The sequence below is a fragment of the Trichosurus vulpecula genome, chromosome 5 (genome assembly GCF_011100635.1).
Source record: "Trichosurus vulpecula isolate mTriVul1 chromosome 5, mTriVul1.pri, whole genome shotgun sequence".
NCBI classification, from domain to species: domain Eukaryota; kingdom Metazoa; phylum Chordata; class Mammalia; order Diprotodontia; family Phalangeridae; genus Trichosurus; species Trichosurus vulpecula.
The window spans coordinates 221,462,506-221,475,666 of record NC_050577.1 but is presented as its reverse complement, the minus strand read 5'-3'; the positions used below and the strand labels follow the sequence as shown (position 1 = coordinate 221,475,666).

The following is a 13,161-nucleotide window of genomic DNA, read 5'->3' as shown; positions in this document are numbered from 1 at the left end:
CATGTGGAAATAGGCCAGTCTATTCCTGGTAGCCTTGGAGGGGAAAAAAATGGGTGGACTCTGAAGATCTCTTTATCTGCTCTTTGCCCTAAAGGTTTAGAGTCTGGTCAGGCTGTCAGCCAGAGAGGAAGAGAAAACTGAATCAGGCTGCTGCCCTCGGACTTCAAGGGGGCAAAAGTCTTTGGAGGCAGCCTGGCCACCCAGCCCACTTCATTTAAGAGAGTGAAGGGGCTTGGTTCCAGAGAAGACCAGGAAAGGAATGGGAGTGATAAGAACTAGGGATAAACAAAGATGAGAGCTGCCCACTGTCAGAGACAGGAATGAAAAGGATTTGCTCTGAGGTAGGCAGCCTTTCTCTTTCACGGTGAAATCATATGCCTCTGATGCTGACCACCTGGGTGACTCTGGGTAAATCATTTAATAAAAAAATCATAATAATTGACACCCATATAAAGGAGATAGGGAACTTTTCCAGAGCAGAGGGAATGTAGGGTAAAAGTCGCTAGCTAGTACCTTGGTCTCGGTGGCAGAAATGCAGGGTAAAGGTCACTGGATTTGACACTTCTAAAGACCTCCTTGAGGCTTTTCAAAGTGTCTAGGTAATTTGCATGGATCTGATGCTAGCTACCAAAGAAACGTGAAGGGAGCTGAAAGAAACTCGCTTACATTAACCCAATTGAGTAAGGGGGCTAAAGGAAGAAGAGGAAAGAGGGAGAAAGAAAGGAGGGGAAGAAAGGGAAGGGAGGGAAAGGGATATTAGGAGGGAGAGAGGGAAGGGAAGGGGAAGGGGAAGGGGAAGGGGAAAGGAGATCAAGATAGAGGGAGGGAGAAGGAGAGAAAGGAAGGGGAATTAAGATGGAAGGAGGGGGAGAGAGGGGAAGGCAGGTGGAAGGTAGATTAAAATGGAGGAAGGAGAAAAAAGGGAATGAGGGGAAGGGAAGGTCAAGAGGAAGGAGGAGGAGGAGGAAGAGGAGGAGGAGGAAGAGAAGGAGGAGAAATAAAGAAGTCAAGTTTTTCTTTTTTAATTATATCATTGCCTGACAGAGATGTAATGGACTTAGGGAGTGAGGCTACAGATTGAGACTTATATTTTGGGGACATGGCAATGTGGAAATTTGGTCTTACTTTTTCAATGGAGGGAGGTAGGAGAGAGAGAAAATGGATTTTTGTGAATTAGAAAAATAAAATTTAACTTAATTTTTTTTTTAAATTTTGGAGAGTTACTTAAAAGGTCCCTTTGTGGGTCACTCAGTAATAGCCAAAAGCCAGATTTACTATACTGCTGAAAAAGTGTTGACTAACCCCAGGTATGTTGTCCATTAGGAGTCTCATACACACAAAAAGGGATAACACTCCCTTCAAGGACAAATCATTTATAGAAGATAACAAGTACAGAAAATGGCATAAGTAGTTCACTGAGGAAGAGGAAGTCAGAGCAGATGGCAGCTCTAGCTGATAGAAGCCACATATCTCTCTAAAAGAAACCAAAATGGCACCAGAGAGGTGGCGGGTTACAATGGAAAGAGCAAGTATTGTATTTAGAGTCATAAGGACTGGGTTCCAACTTCGCTCTGTGGCTTGCTACTTGTGTGATCTTAGGCAGGTCACTTCCTTTGGTTTCTGTTTCCTCATCTGCAAAATGAAGGGCTGAATAGACGACCTCTAAGGACCCTTCTAGCTCTAGGTCTATGGTCCTGTGAAGGCTCCAGCAGATGGCAGCAACAGGTTGGCAGAGAAACAGTGGAAGGCAGCTCCAGAGGCGGAGGGAAAGGGCAACAGTGAAGGCTAGCTAATTGACAAGAAATGGAACTTTGAGAAATGTTTCCAGCACATTCCCATAAGGATGAGAAATCATATCCCTTTGTGTAGAAGAGAAGGAGAATGATCAGGCTTCTTGATTTCCTTTGGTATTTACTTTATCATTAGGGTCCCATTCTAATTTAATGTTTGCTATTTGATTTATGGCTTCTGCCTGGCCTGTCGGTTGATAATGTGCTAGATGGGGGCTCAAGCTATATTTATATAACTATGATTATTCCAAATTCCCCACACTAACCCTGGGGAAAGGAGAAAGATTTGGTAAGTGAGAGCCATTCACTGAAGTGATCAGAATGAGGGCTCTTTGTGCAAATTTGAGATTGAAAATGAGGAGCCTTGATCAGCTTTTCCTACTGATTTCTATTTGGTGGCAAATGCTTCTTCAAATGAGTGATTATATGGTAACCCAGCTTCCACACTGGAGAAGGAAGAGGGGAAAGCTCTCACATGAGACTTATACATCTAAAGGAGATTAGACCATGTTCTTCACCAATGGATGAAGCCAGGGGAGGTGGGGTGCTATCATCTTCCAAATCTGTGATCAGAGTAGGGTGATGATACAGCAGCTCCTTCCAAAATAGCTTCCCAGTTTTCCCTCTGTATAGAAAAGGTACATTCTCTGGCATATATTAGAGATGCTCCCTCCTTTTCAAGGACAATGATAAGTAGGGAACAGTATGTTGTCTGCTCCCTCCGTTTCAACCGTTACACATGAAGGTCTTTGGCTGAGGGGGCATGCAAGTATAAGTGGAATGTTTTTCTCATTTACTCAAGGTTGGTTAATACGGAAGATATGTAGGTTTTTATCTATGGTGCCAAGTGCTATGGGGCTGTTTAGCTGCAAATGAACACTTATCTCCAAAGTTATAATTGAGGAAACTGGGAGAACCATTCTCAGCTAGTTTCAGGGGTGAGAACAAAAGAACAATGAGAAGCAATTAAAACTACCTAAATTTACAAGTCAGCAACCAATTTTAAGTTGCTTTCCCAGTGCCAGGGGGTGGACTTTGGGTTGGCCTTTCAGGTAAGGATCAAAAACCTTATGGAGTCACTTGAGGCTTCCAACCCCCCACCCCGCCCCCAAGGAGATTCTACATAAGAATGCTAACTCACATTCTAAAGAGAAAGAGGTATAAAATTCTAAAAATGCAAAACTCCTAACAGGGGGGATGGGAAGAATTAATTATGAATATACATGTAAAAATGGCTCTGAATGTGTATAGTTTTTTCCAAAAAATATCAATTCATTTATACTCCCCAGAGGAAAGGTGGCACTTTCAAGTTAGAAATTTCTAATAAGCAATTCTATCCTTTTATACATCCTAAAGAAAGCTTGTACAAGTCACCTCCTCGATAATATGAAATAAATTGGGGCAGTCATAGTGTACCAAACCCTACAATAGGGGAATTCCAGAGCCATGGACACCCTGTGTCATAGAGCTCTTTGACACTCGCATAGCACATTACAAACATTTATCTCATTTGATTCTCATAATTATCTTGCTATTAGGTCCATTTTACAGATGTGGAAACTAGGGCTCTGAGGGATTTAGCAGTGGTTTGCTGGTGAATATTTAACAGTCAGCTCTCCCCTTTCTACTGTGCCACCTATTACAAACCTATAAAGCCACTGATATCAGAGATGTTGCAAGGTAGCATCTCATTAACTGCCAAATGAAGCTTGGGTATAACATACTGAGAACTGCCCTTGGAGTCGGGAAGCCTTTGGTTTGAATCCTATCTCCTTTTATTCAATTTCTGGTTCAGGTTGTCATTGTTCATCTGTGCATATGCATGTATATGTGTACATACATATATTAAAATATATGTGTCTGTATAAAATTCAATTCCTGGTCCAGATTTTTGTTCATTTGCATCACCTGTCATATATACACATGTGTATGTGCGTGTATATATGTGTAAATGTATATATATATATGTATATATATATGTGCATGTGTGTATCTCTATCTGTTGGACAAAATATATAAATGAACAACAGTCTGGATCAGGAATTGAAATATAATGATAATATATGTATGTATATATATACATATATGTATATATACACATAGAACGAAAGAAAGAGAACCATGGTCATTCAATAACATCCACAATCATTCAAAGGAGACCAGTTTAGCCATCTCCGTGCAAAAATAAAGAGGATGAAGAATATATGTTTCTCAGACTCTGACATAAAATTTGACTGACTTTACTCCATATACATATATATATGTATATATATATATGTATACATGTTTAATTAATCCATATATTATGGTTGTTCAGTTGTTTTCAGTCGTGTCTCACTCCTTGTGACCCCATTTGGCATTTTCTTAGTAAAGATACTGCAATGGTTTGCCATTTCCTTCTCCAGTTGATGAAGAAAGTTGGGCAAACAGAGTTAGGTAACTTGCCCAGGGTCACACAGCTAGTAAGTGTCTGAGGCTAGATTTGAACTCAGGTGTTCCTAATTCTAAACCCAGAGCTCTGGCCACTGTACCACCTATTGGCCCCAATCCTTATATTCTGATGGACTACATCCATAGATGGTCGCTCTATCTGTCATAATCTTGGAAGTATGTGTTCTTCAACCACTTTGTATTTTTTACAGCATCAATGGATAAACTGTTCTGTTTGGAATAACCATGGATCCCGCTATGGAAACCTTATAGTATTCCAGAGTTTTGATGCAATCAGAACAATGTAAATCATCAAAAGGAACATGTAGAGAATGTCATGGTAGATAAAGACTCCCTCTTGTAACTGGGCTTGGTACAGGACATCATGACTAGTAAATGTGGGAGGTGAGCATGTCTCCCTGTTTTGTTTCTCACTTGACGCTGATACTCAGTGGATTGTTAGATAAAGTTAGCTTTTTCATATATACTTGCGTGATTTTAACATCTATAAAAGAGATACATTATTTGAGGATAATTTTTAAGATTACATTTTCTTCAACTGAGTCGTTTTTTCTTTTAATCAGCAAATAATAAACAGTGAGTTTGGCATTGTTAAAATTGTTGTGACTGAAAATAATCTCTAAAGATCAAACAAGTTCTAACAACATGTATGTGTGTGTATGATATGGGCTTCTCTGGAAAAAATTTTCAGTAACTTCTCTGTTCCCCTGTTTTCATCAAGAGAATTGCCATAAAAATATTATGAAGAAGAGAAAATAGGTGTTGTGGGTAACTGGGATGAAGGTAACTCCTAGAAAAATATAAGCTCCTTGAGAGCAGACTCTTTGACTTTTACCTTTGTATCTCTAGTGCATAGCACTTGCTGACAGAAAAGAAGGAAGGAAAGAAGAAAAGAAGGAAGGAAAGAAGGAAGGAAAGAAGGAAGGAAGGAAGAAGGAAAGAAACAAAGAAAGAAAAGGAAGGAAAGAGAAAGAAAGAAAAAGAAAGAAAGAAGGAAAGAAGGAAAGAAAGAAAGAAAGAAAGAAAGAAAGAAAGAAAGAAAGAAGGAAGGAAGGAAGGAAGGAAGGAAGGAAGGAAGGAAGGAAGGAAGGAAGGAAAGAAGGAAGGAAGGAGGGAGGAAAGCAAAAGAAAGAAAGAAAGAAACAAAGGAAGGAAAGAAGGGAGGAAGGATGGAAAGAGAAAGGAAGGAAGGAAGGAAAGAAGGAAGGAAGGAAGGAAGGAAGGAAGGAAGGAAGGAAGGAAGGAAGGGAGGGAGGGAGGGAGGAAGGAAGGAAGGAAGGAAGGAAGGAAGGAAGGAAGGAAGGAAGGAAGGAAGGAAGGAAGGAAGGAAGGAAGGAAGGAGGAAGAAAACTATTTCTATGGTCCCTTCTAGGTTCTATGATCCTATGAGCTTCAAGCTTCTTGAGCAGGAACAAGGCAGAAGGTTCTTACCACTGACTCACCTGATTGCCTTATGCATCAAGCTAGGAGACTCAATTCTACATGTTTTCTACTTTGCCCTCCCTGTGTTTACTAGGTTTTGTAAATAATATCAGTTAACAGCAGTGTATTATTTTGTTTTTGCATCACAATAATGTCCCTCCTTATCTTTCCCCCTTATTCCTCCTCTCCCTTCTTTCCCCCTATAAAACCCTACCAACTGATTAAATTTTTATTGTTATCTTTTGTTTATCCATCACCTTCATTTCCAAAAAGTTCCCTCCCTCACCCCTTCTGAGTGACCCATAGCTTATGACAAAGAAAAAATAGAAAGAGAAGAAAAACAGTTCAGCAAAATTAAGCAACACTTCAGCTGAGTCTGGCCATGTATGTAATTCTCCACAGTTACAATCCCCCAACTGTGCAATGAAAGGAGAGAGGTACAATTCCTCATCTCTTTCCCAGGGATAAATTTCACATCACCTAATCTTCAATAGTGATTTAAATTCAAAAACACCAAGCAGATTGTTGGGCAGCCAGAGACAATGAATCCTTCAGAAGGAAATTCTGACAATTTCTCTTGGGTTTGGAGGGGAAGTAGAAGACTTTTTATTTTCATTTCAGTCCCTTTGCTTGCTTCTTGTGATTAAAAAAAAAAGTTAAAAGACCCACAACATTCTCTAGTTTCTCTCCTGTTTACCCAACATTCTCCATGTGCTACAATTCCACCTTCACCCTCTTTCTATTTGCTCTTGTAACATGAGAAACAGCATGGTACTTTGGTGTTTGTTTTGTAACCAGCTGAGTCCTCTGATGCGGAATGTTTTTCATTTTCATATGATACCAATTTTTTCCCTTTTGACTCTGATCACAGATACAGAGCCAACCTAGAAACCTTTTATGACTTACCCATGACTTGACTGGGAAAAAAATGAAGGGCAAAGTCTTTAGGTAACCACTAGTGATAGCAAATTCAATGAGAATTCTACCCACATTGATGATAGATTGGAAGGTGAAAATGATGGCTCAACATGTAAGTGTCGAACACACAGCCCAAGGGCTGCATTGCCACCAGAAACACTCTTAAGTACAGCCTAAGCCAGATTAAAATATGATTGGGAAACATTTAACAAAATAAATAAAAATACAATAGAACATGGATAATGTCAATATGTGGTTTTCTAATTCAAGGCAGCCTGCAGGGATCCTTATGTACAGTTTAGTGACCTCCAGTTTCTATTTGAGTTTGATATCATTGGCTTAGTATCTGTCTCTTCTTCAAGAAAAAAAGATCTACTTGAATCCTTGAAATGAGGCAGCATAGTAGAAAGTGCTGGATTTGGAACTAGAGCACTGGGTTCATATTCTGACACTGTTTCTTATTATCTCTATGACCTTGGACAAATAACTCTACCTCCCTGAGACTCAGTTTTACCATATGTAAAATGAGAGGGTTGGACTAGAAGGACCTGGGTGTCCTTTCCATCTCTATATCTATGATCCTAAGATCTCTACAATCCCTTTGAATTCTAAGTTCCAAAGCTGGTATGCATTAATGGAAAGAGCAATGGACTTGAGAGTAGAGAATCTGGATTCAAATCTCAACCCTCTCACTTACTGCCTGTCTGACCTTCAGTAAGTTACTTTGGCTCCTTTCATGCTCAGTTTCCACATCTGTAAAATGAGAGTTGAACTAGATTTCTAAGTCCCTCCGTGGTACCAGTAAACAAGAGACTTCACTGATATTTATCTTCTCCAAACCCTCAAAGAATCAAGACCTCCATGTCTTAAGTATGAATGCTGACAAAAATGTTGATTTAGACTCAGTAATGAAACTTATTTGCTGTCTGCATCTAGCATGCCACTAGATAACTTCCTTTAGCCCAGAAGAAGAGCGCTTTATATTAACAGCCATGTGGTGGACTTGGAAGGAGAACTATCTGAGTTTGAATCCTACTTCAGACATTTACAAGTTGTATGACCTTGAAAACTTTCTAAACCTTAAAATCCTGTGTAGGTGATGGAGGAGGAGGAGGAAGAGGAAGAGAAGGAGAAGTAGGAAGAAGAGGAAGAAGAAAAAGAGGAAGGAGGAAAAGGAAGAAGAAGAAGGAAAAGAAGGAGGAGGAGGAAGAGGAGGAGGAGAAGGACCAGGAAGAGGAGGAGGAGAAGGAGAAGGAGGAAGAAGAGGAAGAAGAAAAAGAGGAAGAAGGAGGAAGAAGAAGAAGGAAAAGAAGGAGGAGGAAGAGGAGAAGGAGGAGGAGCAGGATGAGGAGAAGGAGAAGGAGGAGGAAGAGGAGAAGGAAGAGGAGGAGGAAGTGGAGGAGAAGGGGAAGAAGAAGAGGAAGAAGAAGAAGAGAAAGAGGAAGAAGAAGAAGAGGAAGAAGAGGAAGAGGAAGAAGAGGAAGAAGAGGAAGAGGAAGAAGAAGAAGAAGAACAACAACAACAACAACAACAACAACAATGTTTTCAGCTTGGGAGGGGAGAGAAGAGAGCTTCAGAAAAAATGTCATCTAGGTATATTACATTAATGGTCCTTCATACCTAGAGTCTACATGGAAAGCCAGCCTCCCCAGCTATGAGGTCCATAGGTTGCTGCTGCTCCTTCCTTAGTCATCCAAAAGAGATCACCTAGAAGCAGCCAATGAATGCTTCCTGGTGCAGGCGCCAAGTTATATGTAACAGAATTACTCATTCATCAAAGCATGTGAGAGTTGGAAGTTAGCCCCTTAGCAGTCATCAGGGCTGTCTTATACACAAAAGAAATCCCCATTATGAATTATCCACCTCTATTTGAAAGCTTCCAAGGAGGAAAAGCCTACCACCTCTTGAGGTGACTCCTATCACTTTAGGACAGCTCAAGTTGTTAAGAAGTTTTTCCTGGCATCAAGACTAAACTGTCCCATTTGCAATTTTCCTCCATTGCTCCTGGTACTTCTCCCTCAAGCCAAACAAAACAAACTTAATCCTTCCTCATTACATGATGTGACATGACATGATATGCCATGACATGACAACTCTTCATCATTCCCAGCCCCTTTTTCTGAATCTCCTCTCAGGTTAAACATCCTTAGTTCCTTCAACTGACTCTGCAAAGACTCAAAGTCCTTCACCATCCTAGTTGCCCTCTGTCGAACACTCTCCAGATTATCAATGGCCTTCTTAAACCACAATTCCATGACCTGAATACCATACTCCAGATGAGGCCTGACAAGGGTAGAGTACAGTGGGATTAGCCTCTCTCTATTCCCTTAAGTGATATTCTTCTTAATATAACCCAAGATCACTTATTTGACTGCTACATCACAGTGCTGACACAAGCCTGCAGTCCACTGAATCCTCAGATATTTATTTTTATTTGTCCCCCAGATATTTTTTAGAATAACTGTTAAATAACTATGCCTTCCCCATCTTATACTTGTGATGATTTTTTTTGTGGCCAAAAGCAAGACTTTATATTTATTGCCATTGAATTTCATCTTGTTAGATATAGCTCAATGATCTAACCTGTCAAGATCCTTTTGAGTCCTGACTCTGACATCCACTATATTTGCTATCTCTTACAGATTTATGTCATCTGCAAAATTTGATGAGTGTGTCATCTATAACTTTACCCAAATCATTGATTTTTTAAAAAAAAAAAAGTTAAGCAGGACCAAAGACAGCTCCTTGGAGATACTCCAGTGAAGACCTTCTGCTATATTGTCACTGGATCATTAACAAGAGAAGCACAAAGAAGAGAAGAAGTCTACAAGGTAAAGGGGGTGTATTCCAGGCATGGCAGAAACCCAAGGAAAAGGCATGGAGCTAGGAGTGTGAGAAACTAAGAAAAGGCTAGTTTGGCTGAATCACAAAGTGTGGGAGGGAGAGTAATGTCACTTGAGGCTAGAAAGACAGGTTGGGAGCAGGTTGGAATGGAATTTAAAAGCTAAACAGAGGACTTTATAATTTCCCACCATTTCATTGAAGTCATCAAGTATCAGAGTCTTGGAGGGTTTTGTCTATCCCCCATCTCCGTATCTTTGTATCGGCCACGTCTGGAATGCTCTCCCTCCTCACCTCTGCCTCCTGGAATCCCTGAGTCCCATCCATGTTCAGGTCAAACATTATCTCCTACATGAGACCTCTCCTCTGCTACTTAGACTTTACTCTGCATTTACAATTGGGAGGGGAGAAGGGAACTGGCCATTTTTGAAGTATACACAGACATTCTTTTTCTTCTACCAATCCATGTAAAATTTTGGAGAGCTAGTTTCCAGCCATGATGACTCAGGGATAGTACATTGTGATAATATCTAGCTCTCTAATTGGCTATGGAGCTGATGGCTTAGGAAATGATGAGCCAGAATGAAGTGTACAAAGAAAAAGAATAAACCGATTGACCTCTCATTCTCTTTTCTTTGTCAGCTTCAAGAAGGAAGATTGGTTTTAGCTTCTTAGTAGGGGCAGCTGGCTGTCCTACCTGGCCACCATGAATACATGGCTCTTCTGGTTTTGTTTTGTTGTTGTTGATGATTCTTTCTTGATCTTAGGTAAATGAGTATTCTGAGATGGAAGGGACCTGATACAACCCAGCAAATAGCTGGGCAGAAGAGTGATTTGCCCATCATTAATACCAAACCCTGTGTTGAACTTCATGAGGACTCCACAAAGAAAGAGGACTCTCAGAGCCAGTAGTCATGAGACACCCGTGGGCCTCATATGCATTTTGCTACCTTTGTACTTCGAGTTTCAACCTATTCTTACCATCAACTTTGCATATACAGAGAGAGAGTGAGCACCCCATGTTGGTAGGAATGTTTTATACAAATTGTTATTCCTTCTCAGCAAATTTCTTTTGAGGGGAAATATTTTTCATACCATCTTAGTAAAGTTCTTAAAGAAGATGAAGTTCAACTGGTTGATTGATACTGGGGACCACACTGCTGGGGGCTCAGGAGCCGTAGTGCTAGATGCTGAAAAGAGAATCTTGAAAGGAGAAGTAGCACCCACTCTCTGGGAACCACTTGACAATACTGGTAAGAAGTTAGGAAAGTAGCCTGGTTTTGTTGTTGTTCAGTCCTTTCAGTTGTGTCCTACTCTTTGTGAACCCATTTGGAGTTTTCTTGGTAAAGACACTGGAATGGTTTGATATTTATTTCTTCAGCTCACTTTACAGATGAGAAACTAAGGCAAATAGGGTTGAATTACTTGCCCAGGGTCACACAGCTAGTGTCTGAGGTCAGATCTGAACTCACAAAGATGAGTCTTTTGGCCTCAAGGGTGGGCGCTCTATCTGCTGTGCCACCTAGTGGCTCAAGTAATTTGGAGGAGACACTATATATTTATTGTGTATATAATTTGTATTTATTTATCTGAGTATGTATTATTCTGCACTATTCCCCCTTCATTCTTCCCCTTTCCCATAGAGCGTAAGCTTCTTGAGGGCAGAACTTTTCAATTTATCTTTTCATTCCCAGTGCCTAATACAGAAATTCCTTAATAAATGTTTGTTGATTGAATAATTAATATAGGAAATCATTTTCACCCAGAAGAATGAGGGAAGACTTCACCTAAAGGGAATCTCCACTGGGCTTTGAAGAGAGAGAAAGATCATATATTTCAAGGTATAAGGTACTTTAAAGATCATTTTGTCTGATAATTTCTCAACCTGCTCAGGCTAAGATTAAGTGGAGATAATCTTATCCAACCATTTCATACAAAACTAAGATCTAGGTAGTTTAAGTGACTTGCCCAAGGTCATACAGGTTAGTAAGATGCAGGATTTGAACCCAGGCCTTCTATCCCTAGTACTCTTTCCATTAAATTATGTGAAGTAGAAATGAGACATAAGTGTCTTCCAGGCATGGGGAGCAGCTAGCATGAGTACATGAAGATAGGAGAGGGCAGAGGAAAATTGGGGACCAGCTAACAGTTTGGCTAGAATGTAAGTTATGAAATGACAATGTGTGAAATAAGTCTGGAAATGACTTTTGGTATCAGATTTTGAAGGGTCTTAAATGTCAGGATGAAGAGTTTGTCTTTCATCCTAGAGGCAACAGAGAACCACTGAAGAAGGGGAATGCTTCCATTAATTTTTTTATCAGCTGCATGAAGAATAGACTGGAGAGTGTCCAAACTGATGGTAGCCAGACCACTTATGAAGTTAATATGATATTCCAAGCCAGAGGCAATGCGGATGCAAGTTAGGGTGATGGCCATGTTACTGGAGAGGAGCAGATGGATATATGAGATGCTTTAGCAAAAGAATCAACAGATTTTGGCAACTGCTTGGACATAGTTGGTATGGGAGCCAGCAGAATGAAAGATGACTTCCAATTCCCTGAACAGGAGTGAAGAGGTTAAGAGTGAAATGCAAGTCAGAAAAAAAATCAAAGTTATGATCACTCTCATCATGCCTTGTGTGACATCATCAGATACTATGCACTGGCTTAGCTTATGTCTATACTTCACCCTGGGTCCTAATGAGAGGAGGTGGTCTTGTTAATAACAGTAATAATAATAAAGGTATAACTTTACTCTGCAGCCCCTTTCCTTGGCTGATCTTGAATTATTCCTCTTGCCCAATCATTATCTCTGTTATATTTCTGCTAAATGGATAACTGGAACAGAATGGTCAGCTGTACCTCGCCCAAAGTCCCAGAGAAAGCAGAACACTCATCAAAAGAAGTGGGAGGGATCGAGCACTGGGAACACACTTTGCCAAACTGAAACAGATCAAGTCATTGGATTCATGCCATGGCATCATTCATACAGAATGACTCTGAAATTTAATGGCACAGTGATGAAAATCTTAGCCAGCAATGACATGCAGGGACTCTGCATTATAGGAGTCACTCATTCTCCTTGCCCTGGGGGTGTCAGTGAACTGATTCTCAGTTTCTATTTGGCTATAGAGGAGGAGACCTTATATGGATAAACCTACTGAGTTGGGAAGGACTGAGTAAGGATAAATCTCTTCCTATCTATTCCTTTAATGACATTTGATAAATATATTAATAATAGCTATTATTTCTATAGAACTTTAAGGTTTGCCAAGTGCTGTATAAATATTATTTTAGTTCATCCTCACAGCCACCTGTGAGGTAGGTGCTATTATTAACCCCATCTTATAGACGAAGAAACCAAAACCGAGAGAAGTTAAGTGATTTGCCCAGAGTCACATGGTTAGTAAGTACCTGAGGAAAGATTTGGATTCAGATTTTTCTCATTCCAACTTCAGCTCTGCATCACCTAACTTCTGGGACTTTCAGTCAAAGAACTGTGCTATGCTGGGTGATACATAAAGATGGATAAGATATACTTTCAGAGAGCAAAACTAGGGTTGCAGTTAGGGTTGAGGTTTGGATTTGGGTTGGAGGTTAGGGTAAGGGAGATTTGGATTAAAAGTAGGGTTGGAGTTAGTCTTGAGGCTAGGCTTTGGGTAAGTTGGAGTTGTGGGTTGAGTTAGGCTGGGTCACTGTGAACTGGTGCAAACCTTTTGGAATGTGATTTGGAATTATGT

General features: G+C 40.3%; 1 long non-coding RNA gene across 3 annotated transcripts; it reads left to right on the top strand.

Annotated features, from left to right (window-relative positions):
• The first annotated feature begins 115 nt into the window (after window positions 1-115).
• LOC118851519 lies at window positions 116-12,182 on the top strand. Of its 3 annotated transcripts, XR_005010496.1 has the most exons (5): window positions 116-341; window positions 4,433-4,625; window positions 9,224-9,412; window positions 10,190-10,675; window positions 11,171-12,182. It is a non-coding gene; the product is annotated as an uncharacterized LOC118851519 (long non-coding RNA). The 3 variants fall into 3 exon arrangements; XR_005010497.1 differs by lacking the exon at window positions 4,433-4,625 and having other exon boundaries at window positions 11,189-12,182; XR_005010495.1 differs by lacking the exon at window positions 4,433-4,625.
• The last annotated feature ends 979 nt before the right edge of the window (window positions 12,183-13,161 follow it).